Here is a 6,000-nt window from a genome sequence, read left to right on the forward strand (position 1 = left end):
AATCCGTTCTCGTAATCGTGGGAGGGCGCCTTAGTCCGGTCCGGTGCGGGTGAGGCCGTAGCTTCCCTGAAATCGTCAGACTGGCGATTTCTCCCAAGTCTTACTTGCCCCTCCGCCCACTACAAACCTTCCTCAGGTACCCGGCATCTCCGTGCCACAGAAATGCTTTTTTAAAATTTATTTTTATTTTTTTTAAAACCTCTGCAGTTATTTAATTAGTATAATCCAAGACTCAGATGTTCAGTATTCCTCCTGAAATTACATAAACAAATGCAAATGGAAAGAATCCAAGTCAAAATTATGTAACAAAACAGCACTCCATCACAAAAGCGTGTAAAATTACAAGAACGCTATTTTAAAATACTGGCACTTTAAGAGAATGATAATCTCAAAAACCACAAAATTGCCAAATTGTTCCCTAAACTGCTAAGCAGATAAACATGACTTTAATGAATGTGTGGGTTTTGTAAGGAAAAATCAAATTCAAATAAATTGAGTAACTTGTATTAAGACGTGGTGTCTTCTTTCCTATCAATTTGATTTAAAAAGGGGCAAACCACAATACATGAAATATAACCGATTTTAAATGTGGCCTTATTTTAAAGGGTGGCCCAATTAATTAAAGATACTCTAAATAGAGAATCTGAAGTTTCCTGAGCAGTTCATATTTAGGTAAATGGGAAAAAGACATTTATAGCCAGTACTTTCTTAAGTCTTTGCTGGGACTAACATCAACGAAAAATGCAATATGGCAGTCTTGTATTTTAAGCTCATGCTTTTGGGGCTACATTCTCGGGTCTTCTTTAATGTGGGAACTGCAAAATATAACTGCCATTACATGGTAATGGGAGTTAAAGAATAGAGTCCTCGTGTAAAGATTAGAACATACTTTTCTATTAGTCCTTCAAGGACAGACTTTCAAAACGTTTGATTCTAATAATCCCATGCTGTGAGTAGAGTGCTTACTCTTCACTTTGTAAAATATAAATGGGCTATGTGAAATTTGTCATCAACTTTGGAGTTTCAGTTACAGATGAAAACTACCTCAATTTAACTTTTATTACCCCCATCATGATATGCAGGGTGTGTAGACAAAAAGCTTTTTATCAGCTTAATTATATGAAAAGATAAACAATGTAATAATTCATGTGATCCATAATAGGCAAAAAGCAAAAGACTAGCTTCCCCTCAAGAAGAAAAATTTCAGACCTATGAAAAGGATAACAGAACTAATAAAAAAAATTGTATTTACTGGGTGGCACCTGTGGCTCAGTCGGTAGGGCGCCGGCCCCATATACCGAGGGTGGCGGGTTCAAATCTGGCCCCAGCCGAACTGCAACAACAACAACAAAAATAAAATAGCCGGGTGTTGTGGCCGGCGCCTGTAGTCCCAACTACTCGGGAGGCTGAGGCAAGAGAATTGCTTAAGCCCAGGAGTTGGAGGTTGCTGGGAGCTGTGTGATGCCATGGCACTCTACCGAGGGCCATAAAGTGAGACTCTGTCTCTACAAAAAAAAAAAAAAAATTGTATTTACTTAGAAGTATTCAGAATGTCAACAAAACAGCTGCAACTCTTTGTTTTTGCAATTACAGAGTGGTATTCAGTTAACAGAACAATTATTTCGTATAAGCTGCATCAGAGACAACTGAAGATGAAAAACTACCATCCCCATATATAACTAATTTGTGCTGTGCACCAACAAGAACCTGCTTTAAATTTCCATGCCAATTTACAACCCCCAGACTGTACCAGGCAAGGTTAGTGGCTATTGAAAATACCACCAGGACAGGGTATCTAAAGACACATTTGGTAGTGTGTTAACTATACAAAAAAAGACACTGTACAGTTTAAAAACAAATCTAACACAGCCTTACATTTCAATTTTTTTCTTTAAAAGGAGTGAGTTGTATACAGGGTGGTTAAATGCTTTATAGACAAGAAAAAAACTGTGCTAGAACCAACTTATTCATCATCATCATCTTCATCTTCCTCCTCTTCCTTCTTTTTCTTGCTTTTTTCAGCCTTGACGACGCCCTTTTTCGCTGCATCAGGCTTTCCTTTAGCTCGGTATGCAGCAATATCCTTTTCGTATTTTTCCTTCAGCTTTGCAGCCTTCTTTTCATCAGGCTGCTTGTCATCTGCAGCAGTGTTACCCCACATCTCCCCCAGCTTCTTTGCAACATCACCAATGGATAGGCCGGGATGTTCTCCTTTGATTTTTGGGCGATACTCCGAACAGAACAAGAAAAAGGCCGAAGGAGGCCTCTTGAGTGCATTGGGATCCTTGAACTTCTTTTTTGTTTCCCTTTTAGGAGGGATATAGGTTTTCATTTCTCTTTCATAACGGGCCTTGTCCGCCTCTGCCGTATCTTCAAATCTTCCTTTCTCTTTAGCAGACATGGTCTTCCCCCTCTCTGAGCACTTCTTAGAAAACTCTGAGAAGTTGACTGAAGCATCTGGGTGCTGCTGCTTGTGCTCCTCCCGACAAGTTTGCACAAAGAATGCATAGGATGGCATTTTGCCTCTCGGCTTCTTAGGATCTCTTTTGCCCATGTTTAGTTATTTTTCCTCAGCGAGGCAGAGTCGCCCAGTGCCCGTCCGGCTCTCACTTGCCCCGGTGCTGTCTCTATGGACCTCAATGTACTGCCCAGAAATGCTTTTAAATGTGACTCAAACACAAGTCACTTTTACAACATGACATTAAAGACTTGAAACTGGGCAGCACCTGTGGCTCAAAGGAGTAGGGCGCCAGCCCCATATGCCAGAGGTGGAAGGTTCAAACCCAGCCCCGGCCAAAAAAAACAAAAAAAACTGCAAGACTTGAAACAAAAGGTTGGCAAAACATTTACCCTTGCTACCTGAACAGCATTTTTATGTATTTAAGCCTGATTTAGTTGGAGAGGGTTGTTTTGGGAGGGCCGGTTGTTGTTTTTCTTTTTTTGAGACAAGCTCACTCTGTTGCCCTAGTCTAGAATGCCATCTGCCTCAGCCTAAATCACAGCGACCTTAAACTCCTGGGTTCAAGTGATCCTCCTACCTCAGCCTCCAGAGGGGCTGGGACTACAGGCAAGTGCCACCATGCTGGCTAATTTTTCTATTTTTAGTGGAGACTGGGTCTTTCTCTTCCTCAGGCTGAGCTCAAGGGATCCTCCCACCTCAGCTTCCCAGAGTGGTAGGATTACGATATATTTTTTTTAAGACAAGTATGTATAAGAAGCCTTTTTATGTGTGCTGGCTTTACCATGACAACTCTAGCCGATTTATGAAAGATTAGGGATACATCTTCAGCAGTGCACATGAGAAATAAACTCCGAAAAAAGGCAATTTCTTGGGTTTAGGAAGGACTGTATTCCGGGAAGTACTTAGTTACTTTCCTCATGTTGAAGCCCACTGAAGGGATCATATCTTCACTGAATTGACCTGACGTGATGACATTGACAAAGATGGTCTTGCCGGAATACTGCAACCCCACGAGCGTCAGCTCCATCTCCTCCTTCCAGAAGAGCGAATGGAACCAGTCCAGCAGGCTGGAGATGAGCGCCAGCATCATGGCCGCCGGGAGGGAGGACCGATGGGAAGACAAGAGGGCAGGCTAGTGGCGGCGGCGACAACTTCCACAAGAGCGGGCCTCGGCCGGACCCCCCAACGGCTCCTCGGGCCCCCAGCACGACAGGGGCTGACCACAATAGTTTTTTTAAAGGTGGTAATCCACAAACCTTATTTAATGACCCACAGTTTAAAAATCACTGGCTTTTTCAAGCCTGGCCCTGCCAAAACCACAAAATAAATAAATAAATAAACAAATAAATAAATACAATAAAAATCAAAGTCACTGGCTTGTGGCCTGTAATCCTAATCCTAGCACTTTGGGAGGCCAAGGCAGGAGAATCCTATGATGCCAGGAGTTGAAGACCAACCTGGGCAAGTTAGCAAGACCCTATCTCTTTAAAAAATGAAAAAATTGGGTACAGTGGTGTGTGCATGTAGTTCCAGCTGCTCTGGAAGCTAAAGCAGGAGAATCACTTGAATACAGGAATTCAAGGGTGCAGTAGCTATCATCCTGCCACTACAAAAAAAAAAATTACTAACTTGAGAAACATTGTTCAACTGTTCATCTCATCTCACACTGTGACCTGAATGTTTGCTGTGGTTTTAGAGCTAAGGAAATAAATTGAATAGATGCTGGAAACTTTCCCATCATTGGAGCCTGGCTCTGTAGTGGGAAGTACTACTCCAGCAAGCCAGCCGAGAGTGCCCTGTTAATTAGGAAATTCAGATGGTCTGAACAAATCTCAGTTCAATTAGCCATGAAACATAGTGGACACATAATCTAAACCCTGGAACCAGTGCCATGGATTTTTTTCCCCTCCCTCCCTCCTTCCCTCCCTTCCTTCCTTCCCTTTCTTTCTTTCTACAAGACCTGCTCTATTCCAGGTTGAATGGATTGACCTACATCCAATTAACTGTATTAACTCTTAATGGTATCATTTCTGGAGGAATACTACATATGAATAAATTTGGAGTACCTAAGAAATATATAAAAACATAAAATTGTTATAGGCCAGGAGTGGTGGTTCACATTGGTAATTCTAGCACTCTGGGAGGCTGAGGTAGGGAGCTCAGGAGTTCAAGACCAGGCTGAGCAAGAACAAGACCCTGTCTCTAAAAATAGGCAGGCATTGTAGCAAGTGCCTGTAGTCCCAGCTACTCGGGAGGCTGAGTCAAAATGATCACTTGAAACCAAGAATTTGAGGTTGCTGCGAGATATGATGCACAGCACTCTACTGAGGGCAACAAAATGAGACTCTGCCTCAAAAAATAAAATAAATGTTATGCATTTAATCTCTCTTAATCTGAAATGGATAGTATTGGCTTGGCGCCTGTAGCTCAGTAGCTAGGGCGCCAGCCACATACACCAGAGCTGGCAGGTTCGAATCCAGCCCGGGCCTGCCAAACAATGACAACTACAACAAAAAATAGTCGGGCGTTGTGGTGGGTGCCTGTAGTCCCAGCTACTTGAGAGGCTGAGGCAAGAGAATTGCTTAAGCCCAAGAGTTGGAGGTAGCTATGAGCTGTGATGCCACAGCACTGTACTGAGGGTGACATGGTGAGACTCTATCTCAAAAATAAATAAATAAATGAAATGGATAGTATTAACAATCTTTAGAGATGAATGGATTGGATTCAATTTGTTAACATTTTGTTGAGGATTTTTCCAGCTATGATCATGAGAGATATTGGGCTGTACGTTGCAGGATCTGTCCCAGAAAATTGAAGCAAAGGAAATACTTGTTATTTTATTTTTATTTTTATTTTTTGAGACAACATCTTATTCTGTTGCCTGGGTTAGAGTGCAGAGGCATCATCACAGTTCACTGCAACCTCAAACTCAGGGGCTCAAGTGTTCCTCTCACTTCAGCACGCAATAGTGCTAGGAATACATGCTGGAGCCATTGGTGTGTGTGTGTGTGTGTGGATGTTTAACTCATTCCAGGAGGTAAAAATTACCTAACACCCAGAGTGAACCCTAATATAAACCAGGGACTTTTTGTCATTCATTGTAACAAATGTATCACAGTAGGAGAGCTCCAGTGAGGGGCATTGATGGTGGGGGAGGCTGTGTGTGTATTTTGGAGGAGGGGTGAGGAGTAAGTAAGAAATGTCTATTCAATCAGCCTTCCTTATCCTTTGGCTCCACATACTTGGATTCAACTTAACACAAATCAAAAAATAAGCAAGTAAAACTAATAATACAACAAAACAAAATAATACAAATTCTTTTTTTTTTTTTTTTTTTTGTAGAGACAGTCTCACTTTATTGTCCTTGGTAGAATGCTGTGGCGTCACACAGCTCACAGCAACCTCCAACTCCTGGGCTACAGGCGCATGCCACAACACCGGCTATTTTTTGTTGCAGTTTGGCCGGGGCTGGGCCTGAACCCACCACCCTCAGTATATGGGGCTGGGACCCTACCCACTGAGCCACAGGTTCCACCCCA

The sequence above is a fragment of the Nycticebus coucang genome, chromosome 9 (assembly GCF_027406575.1).
Source record: "Nycticebus coucang isolate mNycCou1 chromosome 9, mNycCou1.pri, whole genome shotgun sequence".
NCBI lineage: Eukaryota > Metazoa > Chordata > Mammalia > Primates > Lorisidae > Nycticebus > Nycticebus coucang.